Here is a 12,203-nt window from a genome sequence, read left to right as displayed (position 1 = left end):
AATCCATGGCTTCTGGTTGGGATATGTACGTATGTATGGTCACTGCAGGGACGTCGACGTCAATGCACTTATTACTGAAGCCGGTGACTGATGTGGTATACTCCTCAATGCCATCGAATGAATCCTGGAACATATTCCAGACTGCTAGCGAAACAGTCCTGTAGCTTACCATCGGACCACTTTCATATTGAGCACGTCACTGGTACTTCCTGTTTGAGTTTTGGCTTGTAAGCAGGAATCAGGAGGATAGAGTTATGGCCAGATTTACCAAATGGAGGGCAAGGAAGAGCTTTGTATGCATCTCTGTGTAGAGTTTTTTTCTCTAGTTGCATGTGAAATGTTGGTAGAAATGAGGTAAAACTGACATTTTCCTGCGTTCAAGTCCCCGGCCACTAGGAACGGTGCCTCTGGATGACCATTTTCTTGTTTGCTTATGGCCTTATACAGCTCGTTGAGTGCAGTCTTAGTGCCAGCATCAGTTTGTGGTGGTAAATGGACAGCAATGAAGAATATAGTTGAAAACTCTCTTGCTAAATAGTGTGGTCTACAGCTTATCATGAGGTACTCTTACTCAGGCAAGCAAAACCTTGAAACTTCCTTAATATTAGAGATCGCACACCAGCTGTTGTTGACAAAGAGACACACCCCACCCCCACGGATCTTACCGGAGGCTGATGTTCTGTCTTGCCGCTGCACGAAAAACCCAGCTAACTGTATGTTATCCATGACTCGGTGAAACATAGGATATTACTGTTTTGAATGTCCTGTTGATAGGATAGTCTTGAACAAACCTTATCCAGTTTATTCTCCAGTGATTGCACGTTCTCCAGTGGATTATCCACTCGCCAACGCAGTCGCGCCAGGCATCCGGCTCATCGACCTCTATAGTGGCGTCTCCTCTTCTTACGAATGACGGGGATTTGGGCCTGGTCCGGGAATAGACTTATATATATATATCCTTCGCGTCAGACTCATTAAATAAAAAATCCTTGTCCAGTTTGAGGTGCGTTATCACTGTTCTGATGTCCAGAAGCTCTTTTCAGTAATATGAAACGATGGCGGAAACATTATGTACAAAAAAAGTAAAAAACAAAGCAAAAAAACAATTGATCAGGCAATTAGTAGACAATTAGTAGGTAATGTCTAATCAAAATTGGTCTAAATCACAAGATGCACACCGATGATGTCATTGGAAAAACGTATCTATTAAAAACACACTATTTTCACATATGTCGATGTTGGGGTGGTACTGGAGATGATGAATATGAAGTTTAAAAATGCTGTTTGCCTTTAAACCTAACCTTTGGAATGACTTTGATAGCAACAGTGAATCTATTTAGTTATTAAGAGATCTCTCAATAATAATTCTCACGATAGCACACTGGTAGTAGTCCTTGACAAATATCAAAGCAGAGCTTGGTTAAAACCCTGGATGGGAGACCAAATGGATAGCTGATCAACTCTCCAGTAGGAGGTAATGCCCAGCCTATAGTTTTTTTCTGATTGTGGAAATAACTTTGAAGATCTTGAAAGGTACAAATTCGACATATTTTATACAAGGTTTGTCTATGTTGAAAATTGGTTACCATGGTGACAATTCATGGTTCAAGCTTCACCCTCAAAATTACTTTTTGCAAATCCAATGTATTTTCCAAATAGATTCCACAAATTTGGTTGCGCTTCAGCAGTCTCTGACAGTCACTCAATTAGCCATGTCAGCTAATTGTTTTTAGATTGGTAAGTTAGTCTAGCCAGCTATCTAAACTACCGACCAGAGGTCCCCATTGGCACTCTCACTCAGATTAAAAACTGCTAACACTTCTTTCCACTCATTACATGGCAAAATGTGTAGAATTGCAGGAAATTAGCTGTAAAACGGCAACATTTTCTCTACGCATGGCAAAATGTGTAAAAATGTCACTTAGGTCCCACGAAAAGATAGGTCCGGCTCTGAGTGCATTCTTGGGTATGGATGTGGGTACATGAGCCACTGCCACCCCTCATGAAGAGTTCAGATTTTTTGTGACCCCCCCCCACCCCATCGAAGTTGCCCATCCCAGATATGATGTGGTTAGCTGATACGCAAAATACCTATCCAGGCGTCATAAGATCTGGCATGTCAGCAACGTCTGATCAGGGTAACACAACCAAAAACTCTACCTCTCTGCTTTATCTAGCTTTGCATGGTGTCATTACGCCTTATTAGTAGGTTATGTGTAGAACTACTTACTATTGTAACTTTCAACTGTAAGTTGAGACCACATGAGGTTGGTGGTACCTTAATTGGGGAGGATGAGCTCGTGGTAATGGCTGGAGCAGAATAGGTGGAACTGCGTCCACCGATTCATTTCACCTGAGGTTTTGATTTCAGCACTCAACATGAAGGACTATTATAACTACATCGTTGTGTGTGTAATACTTCCTAGGCACGCATATCTTTGTGTAAACACAGAAGAGGAGATAAAACAACCAATCAGAGGCTACATTATTGCATCTTTGCTTATCTTGAGAACTTAGTCTCTCAAATAACCCATTCGTGTGTGCCACTATTATTTGACTGTCAAGATTTAGTAGGCAACTTATTTAGGTCTGTTCATTCACTACATTTGATGGGCATCTTCTTCACTCATTCTGGATTTCGGGCTTGGAGCCAGACAGTTTAATTGTTTATTCATAACTAACATGTTTAATCTACTGCAGCTGCTCACTCAACCCATTTCCCCAATGTTGTGTTCAGCTGAAGGTGGTTGCTGTTGATGGGAACCTCAATGTTTTCCACCGGAACAATGTGCAGTTTGACAGTGAACTGTCAGAATTCAGGTAAAACAACAATGAACTGAAGAGAGAAATACGTGCGCTCCATCATGTTTTGGATGATTTGTGTTAACAAACAAACCACTTTTTTTTCTTACTCCAAGGACTCAGGGAGGGGTCCATATCCATGCATACAGGCTTACTGTCACTCCTTCTGTGGTCATGCTGGTTAACGTAGTAGTGAAGTGCACCATGAATAGTACACTACTTATTAGTGCAACTATTAGTACAAGTATTTGCTCAGCTCAGTTCAAACAATTACATAGCTGAAGTAGTCCATTACTCACCTCTCAGCTGTTATTCAGTTGAGTTCAAAGGTAGGGCCTACCTAAGATCACCAAAAGCGTTGTAACAAATCCATTACACTGCCTGAAACTATAAGATTTATGAAACTAAAATAATTAAACTGAAGATAATTCATATTTTGGAAAAATATGAATTATCTCTCCACTGCTATGTTCAGCAGAAATACACAATTACAGTCAGGCAACACATTTATTGTATTTCATAATTTCCCTTTTTAACAGCGACATAGCAGTGTGTACTGGAGGAAAGGAACCAACCAAGCTCTCAGTGATCTCAATCCAGGAAAAAGTTTGCATGAACTTCTGCAGGTTAGTTGCCCTATAGATAGCATGGATAGTTTCTATACTCTGCTTGTCTCAGTGCAACAGTGACATGCAAAATAAAAAAATGACCTATTTTTGATAATTTTTAATTTATCATCCTATAAAATGGCATTTAATTTTGCACATACAGTTCAGTATAAGCAACAAACATATTACAAACTTGATTTTCGATTCAGTGCCCTGTTTTTCTCAGAGTATTGCTGTTGGTAAATGTCAAATGGGTGGTGTATCCGCCTGGTTTAAAGTTAATACATTAACTTCCTTGTGTGGGTAAAAAAAAAACACATTGGCCAAAGCCTTTGATACATTGCAAGCACAGCCGACCATATATGGACAAATATTTGTTCATTAATCCAACACTAACACTCAAACCCTGAGATATATTCAGTTACTGAAGGGGATCTTTTTACCTAAGTGAGTTTGCAAGTCTAAAAGGACCATGAGAAGGTGTTGCTTTCTGCATTGACTGACCTTCATGTCTTAAAGTAATGATGGACTGTCGTTTCTCTTTGCATATTTGAGCTGTTCTTGCCATAATATGGACTTGGTCTTTTACCAAATAGGGCTGTCTTCTGTATACCACCCCTACCTTGTCACAACACAACTGATTGGCTCAAACGCAATAAGAAGGAAAAAAATTCCACAAATTAACTTTTGACAAGGCACACCTATTAATTGAAATGCATTCCAGGTGACTATTTTATTTATTTTTATTTCACCTATAATTAAACAGGTAGGCCAGTTGAGAACAAGTTCTCATTTACAACTGCGACCTGGCCAAAATAAAGTAAAGCAGTGCGACAAAAACAACAACACAGAGTTACACATAAACAAACGTACAGTCAATAACACAAAAGAAAAGAAAAATAGACAAATCTATGTGCAGTGTGTCCCAAATCTGTTTCCACACATCATTCCCAGTGGAGAAAAGCATAAATCGTCTGTGTCCGTCGAAGAGTCGCGTTTTCTTTTAGGGATTGGTCCTTCATGTCTGGGTGTTGATTGTTTTGTGTTGTTATCCAGATTGAAGGTTATTACCCAGGAGTATGTGGAGTGAAGTGTTAATATTAAGTCAAACTTACAGATATTGAATATAACGTTTTTATCTGGAGGCGATCTGCACCGCTGTGTTCATTCCGCCATCTTACCTTTTCTGTTGTTGGCCAATCAAACCCGATCTCCAGAATTTCAGATTTTTTTTACACAATATCTTAGTGGTCAAATTTAGAGGAAATGTTATCAGTGAATGTATTACAAATGGATGTTTGTTTAACAATGTGTACTGTAAAAAGCAATGTAAAATTGTTTATAACATCATTCATGTCCCAACTGTTATTATTTTTTACATTTCTTTCAACAACAATAAGGTTACCAAGGGGTTTTTCTCTGTATGTTATCAGCAGCACTGAAACCATGTTGACATTATAATCAAGTAGTGTGTCTGTTTTTCGCCTGAATTTCGTTACAATATACAGCAGGGTAAGAGAGAGGGGGGGGATGTCTTGTTTATCATACAGGAAGAATATGGTCATTTGTGTGACTGTGTCAAATTATCTCTCTCAGTGGAGCGCACAATTTGACCATAACATTTAAGTCTATCTGTCTCTCCGGGATTAGCACAGCAGCCTGTGCTGAGCAGAGTTTCCTAAACAATGATATCTGGTGATATGCACAGTAGTAGTAGACCAAGGGGCTGTGATAACATACATTACAGTTTATGAATAACATACAGTCATTTTAACATTAGTCAGAATGGACTTACTTGGTGGTTGATTAAAGCATTTATAATAAGCCAATATAAATGTATACAAATGATGAAATACTCATGTTAAAGTGTTACCCAAACATGTTGTACACTTGGTTCCATATGATCCACATTTTATTAAAACTGTCCTGCGTTGAGGTGCACCGTGTATTCTATATTATTTCTGTTCTTTGGAAAGGTTTGATCAGTCGTTCTGATTTTGTGACATGTTTATTCTTCTCATTTGTTAAGGTTCAGGGATGAATTTGATGGACATATTCAGCAAGCAGTGGGCGGAGTCCAGCAAGCAGTGGGCGGAGTCCAGCAAGCAGTGGCCGGAGTCCAGCAAGCAGTGGGCGGAGTCCAGCAAGCAGTGGGCGGAGGTCACTGCCCCTAACCTGGAGGCGAGACTGTTCCATCATCAGGTGTTTTGGTAACATTCCCTATGATATAGCATCATACGTACACTTGTGTTTTTTGGTGTGTCTATTCTCCTGGTTGTAACTGAGAAAGAATGGAAATCAACTTTTGACTTTAGAATGGGCACATGGAAGGGTGGTCGTGTATGGCTCAGTTGTTAAAGAATGGTTCTTGCAACACCAGGATTGTGGGTTTGGTTACTGGGACCACCCATACGTAAAATGAATGCATGAATGCATGTCACTTTGGGTATATGGCATATATTATAGGGTTTTAGATATTTTATTGTAAAATAATCCATTTTTGGTGAAAGGACTTGGGTGGGGTCATGTGTGCATAGTGTCCCCCAGTCTCTGCTATCACCTCATGTTTGTATTTGAAGAGTTGCAGGTCAGCCTGAGGGCTCCAGCTATAACTGGGTAAACAACTGGGGCCATCGACCCAGCTCTCCTCGTCTGTCTTTAGATATGACTCAGCCATTTAAAGGCGACCACTGGTCAAACTACAATCTCCATAGGAAAAGCTGATGACTCCTAAAGCTAACGTTGGGTAATATATTTTATAAACTGGGTGGTTTGAGCCCTGAATGCTGATTGGCTGAACGGCGTAGTATATCAGACCGTGTAAGATAATAACTCGCTGCTCTAAACTCCTCTTCTTCTTATATAAACCTCGCCTGGTTCCCCACAGTCTCTCCTTACTATTTCACTCGCTATGGCTTCTCAGCGGACTGCAAAGTGGTGGCGTTCCCTGGGGACAACCCAGGTAAGACCTTATTCTTGCTCTGTAATGTCTTTGTCAGGGGTTTCTGTTTTGATTTCCCCCTCCTGTCATTCTGCCATTTGGCCTCTGGGTGGCAGTAGTACTGTACTGATGGCATTGATCTGCTCCAGTAATCATCAGCCCCTCCACTCCTATTCTACACATGGATGTTGTGTAGATTCTAATGAGAGTGCATGGCGGCGGTGGTCACATGTTCACCCTCTTCCCAGGCAGCTGGATATGAATCTGATGAACTGAGATAGGAGCTGGCTCCTCGCCAAGCCTTGTTTAGGACTACGGCCATTCCTGCCTGTGCTGTGTGCTGCCCATGTCTGTAGACTAGAATGGGCGACTATGTGCTTTTTTTAATGAACCGTCACGGCAGGCCAGCTGAGAATAAACACAGACCCTGACAGGCTTCAGCCCGCTCCGCCCTCTACGCTAGTCCGCTCAGCAGTGTCATCTGCGTAAAAGGGGCTTTGCAACTAATAAAAAGACGGGCAACACCCAGATCGCAGGTGTGTGAGCCAGCCTGAGGCACAGTCCATTGAGATTTAACTATTTCAGTACAGCTCGGTGTGAGCAGTCAGACAATAGCAAATGGACTAATTGATACAGCTGTGCAATTGCCTGGCTATAATTCATTTTGATCAATGGTGTGATACAGTATGTGAAGGTAGGCAGGATACATAAGGGGATGGTTAGTGCAATAAAAATGGAAGGAGGCTTTATGCTAAGATTTAAAATGGTTTTCCAATTGATATATACACTGAACTGAAATATAAACGCAACATGTAAAGTGTTGGTCCCATTTTTCATGAGCTGAAATAAAAGATCCCAGAAATGTTTCATACGCGCCAAAAGCTTATTTCTTTCAAATTTTGTGCACAGATTGTTTACATCCCTGTTAGTGAGCATTTCTCATTTGCCAAGATAATTCATCCACCTGACAGGTGTGGCTTATCAAGAAGCTGATTAAACCTCATGCTCGTTACATAGGTGCACCTTGTGCTGGGGACAATAAAAGGCCACAAAAAAATGTGCCGTTTTGTCACACTCTAGAAAAAAGAAACGTACACCTATAAAGGCGAGGTGCTGGCTAGCGGAGTAGAAAACTAGAAAATAAGGGAAAGCCGCACACTCTAAGAGCTCAGATGCAAAAATGTAATAACCAACGTTTCGACAGCAAAGCTGTCTTCATCAGGGTATCATCACAAACACTGCGAGATGAGTCATTTATATAGTGTCAAGAGACACACAGGTGTTTGTAATCATGGCCAAGTGTGGCCTAATATCATTGGTTAACTCAAATATATATAAAAAAAATGGCATACAAAGAACATACAAAAAGACAAACAAATGGATAGCATACGATCATAGCATTTGTCTTTAAATTAAAGATCCAGGCAGCCTCTCGTTTATTGTTCAAACGAGAGGCTGCCTGGATCTTTAATTTAAAGACCCTTGCTCCCTTCGGTCTCAACATAGACTTTGATCTGAAGCCATTCTTGTGATTATTGTGATTTTGCCATTGTAATTGTTTGTATGTTCTTTGTATGCCATTTTTCTTTAATATATTTGAGTTAACCAATGATATTAGGCCACACTTGGCCATGATTACAAACACCTGTGTGTCTCTTGACACTATATAAATGACTCATCTCGCAGTGTTTGTGATGATACCCTGATGAAGACAGCTTTGCTGTCGAAACATTGGTTATTACATTTTTGCATCTGAGCTCTTAGAGTGTGCGGCTTTCCCTTATTTTCCCGTTTTGTCACACAACACTATGCCACAGATGTCTCAAGTTTTGAGGGAGCATGCAATTGGCATGCTGACTGCAGGAATGTCTACCAGAGCTGTTGCCAGAGAATTGATCGTTAATTTCTCTGCCATGAGCCACCTCCAATGTCGTTTTGGAGAACCGCAGAGCACATGTATGGCGTCGTGTAAGTGAGCAGTTTGCTGATCTCAACGTTGTGAACAGAGTGCCCCATTGTGGCGATGGGGTTATGGTATGGGCAGGCATAAGCTACACTACGGACAACGAACACAATTGCATTTTGTCTATGGCAATTTGAATGCACAGAAATACTTTGACGGGATCCTGAGGCACATTTTTGTAAATGTATCTGTGACCAACGGATACATATCTGTATTCCCATTCATGTGAATCCATAGATTAGGGCCTAATTCATTTATTTCAATTGACTGCTGTAACTCAGTAAAGTCTTTGAAATTGTTGCATGTTGCGTTTATTTTTGTTCATTATAGATAAGTATCACTTAGTTATCATCATGTATGCAACAAACTAGCTTGAATTCATTTTCAGAGATATGAGTTAAATAAAGGTTAAATAAATACAAATAAAAAAAATAAAGAAGAAAGGGAATTGTTGAGGTAAACTAAATGTCCATGAACACTTTGTCTTGCCTAAACAAGCCCTCATATTTTCATGCAAATTTGAGCATGATTTAGTACCCCGGGAAGGCATATGGATTGTATTTATTTTACAATTGCACTGATACACAAAGATGTCAACTTATCAATTTATTTACAATACTACATTCCCATAAATCACTGAAAAGGAAAAAATGTAAGGTCGACGACAGATCTGAAATTCTTAAAATGATTCCTAAACTTTGGACTCGCATGCCGGTGAAGTATTGGAAAAAGAATCCATTCCGAGGTCCATTTTTCTTGGGACTGTCGTCCTTTTAGGGGCCTGCATGCATCACAGCACAAGAAAGATTGATTTAACACTTTCTGCAAGGTCACCAAGTAATCCAATGGACTGGAATGATTAAATCTTCCCACCAGGTCCGCCCTCTGATTCTGAAGCCCCCAAAATTAAAACATGTAAAAGATCTGCTCAGCAATTCCAACTCAACAGCAGGCAGCTGGGACTTGTTATGCGCAATACCTGTATACCTTGTTGTCCATATAGAAGAGTGATTATACTTCGGGTAAACTCAGGTCACAGTCTGTGGATGGAAGAGAAATTAAACAGTCAACAACATAAAGTAATGCATTTGCAGTGACTCAAGTAGACCTGTGAGTTTGTTGTGCAGAAACAGTGGTGTAAAGTACTTCAGTAAAAATACTTTAAAGTACTATTTAGGTAGTTTTTTGGGGTATCTTCACTTACTAAATATATTTTTGAGTACTTTTACTTCACTACATTCCTAAAGAAAATAATGTACTTTTTACTCTATACATTTTCGCTGACACCCAAAAGTACTCGTTACATTTTTAATGCTTAGCAGGACAGGAAAATGGTCTAATTCACACACTTATCAAGAGAACATCCTGGTCATCCCAACTGCCTCTGATCTGGTGGACTCCTAGACACATGCTTCATTTGTAAATTATGTCTGAGTATTGGAGCGTGCCCCTAGCTATCTGTAAATTGTGATACCGTATCCTTTGGTTTGCTTAATATAATGAATTTGAAATGATTTATACTTTTACATTTGATACTTAAGTATATTTTAGCAATTACATGTACTCTTAATATTTAAGCCTATTTAAAACCAAATACTTTTAGACTTTTACTCAAGTAGGATTTTAATGGGTGACTTTCAATTTTACTTGAGTCATTTTCAGTGGCGATTTTAGCATGTAAACCTTGGTGGGGGAAAAAAGAAAACATTTGATGCGTGCCAGCAAAGCCACTACATAACACAACACAACACAACACTAAACAATACATTAATTGCACTATAACGGTGACAAACAGTGCCCACAAACTGTTAGGGCCTACATAAAGCTGTCCCAACAGCAGAGCTTTCTTTTCAGCACCATGGAGTGAATCCTTACCACTGCTACACCTGGCTATCAGCGGAGTCTTGTCTGGCAGCGAAACAGTTCCTTCAGCCTCATTTACTGCCTTTTAGAAAAACATAGCTGACATGGCTGACTTGCTCAAACAAATGTGGTTTCCACTGACAATTGAGATGTACAAACTATGGCATAACGGGACGACGAGCGGATAAGAGGAAATCCGTCATTTAGATCAAGACATTAATGAGCAAGCTAGGACGGACGTTGTCAATATAACTATTTGTTCAGCACATTTGAAATGTACAGCGACAAAATTCAGAACATGGGCCGTTCTTACAGTATTCTCCCTGTACACCAAGTCAGAACCATAGGATAAATAAAGGGTGCATATATGCAGAAAATGAAAGCTCTTACAATATTCAATGATTACATTTCTCTATGTGCACCACCAAGTCAAATCAGTAGGCTAAGTTATGAGGGGGAAAGGGAACAACATTTTAGGGCGAGGCACATGTGGTACTAACAGCTTACTTCAAAACATACACGTGTCATACACTTTCTTAGCTACAGTATACATACTGTATCTCCCTGGCATATTACATCATTTATGCAGCAGCATACAAGACATTTTTGGACTCACCTTGTTGTGCTGTTCTCACTTGAATAGGAAGGTGGCGCGGCGGTCCTTCTTCTGGGCAAATCTTGTCATCAAACTTTGTCATCAAAGTCTGGCATTCTCTGGATTTATGGTGCTTTCAAGACAACTGGGAACTAAGTTTGAATCATGACGCCAGTGATGTTCAGGTCGGAGCTCTAGAAGGAGGCCTGAGTTTCCCGACTTGGAAGTCCGAGTTGGATGACCGTTCAAAACGTATTTTCCCAGTCGTAGCTAGTTTTTTTCCCCGAGTTCCCAGTTGTCTTGAACTCACTGAAGTCTGACATTTTCCTGTTGTTTTGAACATGGCAAAAGTCAGGCTGGATTGACAGCATGACCAATGTATTCAACCTTTTCTGGCCCATGGTGTTGAATGTTTATCCTTTTAAGCTTGGAAAAGAGACCCTTAAACCCAGACTTGGACCACATACCCACTCCACTGAATAGCAGGCCAGTTATTTCTTTGCAATGCTTGCAGTTAGCCACAGATTCCTTCCAAACTCTTCATTGTTGAATTTGCGATTTCCAACTTGTTGTGAAATGTTTATGTCCAATGGCCGATGAGCTCTGATACGTTTTATCTATAAATTCTCTTCATACGACAAGGATTAAAAATTATTTGCCAGTAGATTGTCTAATTGATTCATGATGATGACTGCTTGTCTAGCTTGCTAGCTAAGATTTTGCTTCGGTAGATATAACATGATTTGACATCATTTTATCTGTGGCCCCACCACCACAGAAAGCACTGAGCTAGGCTGAAACACCTGCATTTTGGAGCTTTCTTACTCAAGAAAGCAAAAAAGAGACCAAGTTTGTATATTTGACTGTATATGTCGTTTTTTAGCTAAACAGGTAGGGCTCAAAACAACTGCCCTGAATGGCGGGTCGCCACTGGTAATTTTCTATTAACGTATCTTTCACTTTCACTCAAGTATGACAATTGGGTACTTTTTCCAGCACTGTGCATGAACATCTAATTTAAAAGGACATAGGTAAAAGGTATGAATGGAACATGAACTAAATAGAACTAGACTTTCTCAAAGGGTGTCAATCTTCAATTAGTGTGTTTCAGGTCTGAATTCTATTTTAATTTCTTATTCCAGGGTCTGGGATGAGGCTATAGGAAGGAGATGTGGCCTTAAGGCCTTTCAGCTTTCTGTCTGCACAAGCATAATACATCCAATCATAGCCAATTGTAGTGCACAAGGCTCAAATGCTAACAAGTTGCAGTTCTATGCTTACAGAGGTTTTACAGAACTTTTGCTTCTGAGGCTGCTCTTGATCCAAAAGAAGGCTCCTAAGTGGACAGAAATATTGCCCAGAAATGACCTGATTGGACACAAAGGGGCACACCTTTGAGCAAGCATTGTGTAGCTTCAGGAGATATAAAAT

The 12,203-nt window shown here is 40.1% G+C and overlaps 1 long non-coding RNA gene across 1 annotated transcript in view; it reads left to right on the top strand.

Annotated features, from left to right (window-relative positions):
- Window positions 1-6,053: 6,053 nt before the first annotated feature.
- The window catches only part of LOC106579674 (uncharacterized), a 33,996-nt gene continuing 27,846 nt past the window's right edge, over window positions 6,054-12,203 (top strand). Inside the window, exon 1 of the long non-coding RNA XR_001322706.2 lies at window positions 6,054-6,372. This is a non-coding gene — a long non-coding RNA (uncharacterized lncRNA). The remainder of the gene's footprint in view (window positions 6,373-12,203) is intronic.

This window comes from Salmo salar, chromosome ssa19 (assembly GCF_905237065.1).
Source record: "Salmo salar chromosome ssa19, Ssal_v3.1, whole genome shotgun sequence".
In the NCBI taxonomy this organism is placed as follows: domain Eukaryota; kingdom Metazoa; phylum Chordata; class Actinopteri; order Salmoniformes; family Salmonidae; genus Salmo; species Salmo salar.
The sequence above is the reverse complement of the archived record's forward strand: the minus strand, read 5'-3'. Positions and strand labels throughout refer to the sequence as shown.